This window comes from Myripristis murdjan, chromosome 9, assembly GCF_902150065.1.
Source record: "Myripristis murdjan chromosome 9, fMyrMur1.1, whole genome shotgun sequence".
In the NCBI taxonomy this organism is placed as follows: Eukaryota; Metazoa; Chordata; class Actinopteri; order Holocentriformes; family Holocentridae; genus Myripristis; species Myripristis murdjan.
The window spans coordinates 37,872,491-37,874,114 of NC_043988.1; positions in this window are offsets into that span (position 1 = coordinate 37,872,491).

The window sequence follows — 1,624 nt, forward strand, 5'->3', positions numbered from 1 at the left end:
CACACACAGGAGGGGCCAGGTGTGAAACATGCAGCGTGAGGTCAGATATGATTGACAGGTGATTTTCTTTCCTTTGTTATTTTTTAGTTTTAGTTTTTAGTTGTTATTTTTTCTGGTTTCCTGCTCGTGTTCAGTCCCTCGCTGCTTTTTTCTCATGTTTTTGTAAGAAAGCAGAAGAGGTGAGTGTGTGTGTGTGTGTGTGTGTGTGTGTGTGTGTGTGGAGTTATTCTGCTCATAAAACGTCAAAAACTTGGACGTTTGCAGATTCTCTGTCAGAGCTGTGTTTCCCTGTGGCTGCATGCTGAGCGCTGTGTTGTGGAAATGAGTCAGAAACTGGCCCTCACTGTCAGTCCAGCTGGATATGAAGGACGAAAAATGACAAAATAATAAATAAATAAACACACATATAAATAATTAAATTAATATTTCTACAAGTATTTATTTAATTATTTCTATTTTTATTCATGTATTTATTTATTTATTTGTGTATTTACACATTTCTGTATGTATTTATTTATTTTTACATTTATTTATATATTTATTTATTTGTGTATTTATATATATATTTTTACTTATATTTATATTTATTTTTATGTATTTCTTCATTTCTTTATTCCTTCATTTATTTCTACATTTATTTATTTATTCCTACATTTCGCCCAGTTGACCAATCGTGCTTAAGACTAATGTAAGAACCGCCCACCTCATTAACATACGACACAGAAATACAGAAATAAATAAATGTGGAAATGTAGAAATACAGAAATAAATGTAGGAATAAATAAATAAATGTAGAAATAAATGAAGGAATAAATAAATGAATAAATGTAGAAATAAATAAATATAGAAATAAATAAATGTAGAAATAAATACATACATACATAAATGTATAAATGCACAAATAAATAATTGCATGAATAAAAACAGAAATAATTAAATAATACATGTAGAAATATTAATTAATTTTATTATTTAACATTTATATATTTATATGTGTATTTATTTATTTATTGTTTTGTCATTTTTCATCCTTCATAGCTGGAGCAGCAGAGCTCCTCTGAACGGCCTCGCTCTCTAGTTTGTGTCTGTAAAGTTTGATGAGGCTGTGATTCTCCTAGAGGTCACTAGAGGTCATTTTCTCCAGCGACGTCCAGTTTGACAAAAGTCTCTGCCTGCAGTGAAATGGCTGCTATGGGGGCCAACATCATCACACAGGAATCAAATGTGGCTCATTGAATCCACAAGAGTCACGCCCTGCGTTCCAGTACTCATACTACCATACTATTTAGTAGGGAAAAAAAGAATTAGCATGCATATTTCATACTAAACTACATACTTTGTAAGGGCAGCTGCAGTACATACTCAAAGTAAAAAGTAGAAGTATGAGATCTGGAACGCAGGCTCAGCTTTCCAAAGCCAAGTGACGCAGCTCCAAGACTCAACTTCTGTCACTTCCTGTTTAGGACAAACTGATGAACAGAACCTGTGACTGACAGACGGTCCAGCCAATCAGAACGTCACATCACTGCTGGACCAACACCTGCAGAACCTGCAGAACCTGCAGAACCTGCAGAACCTGTAGAACCTGCAGAACCTGTAGAACCTGGAAGAGGAACCAGCCAAG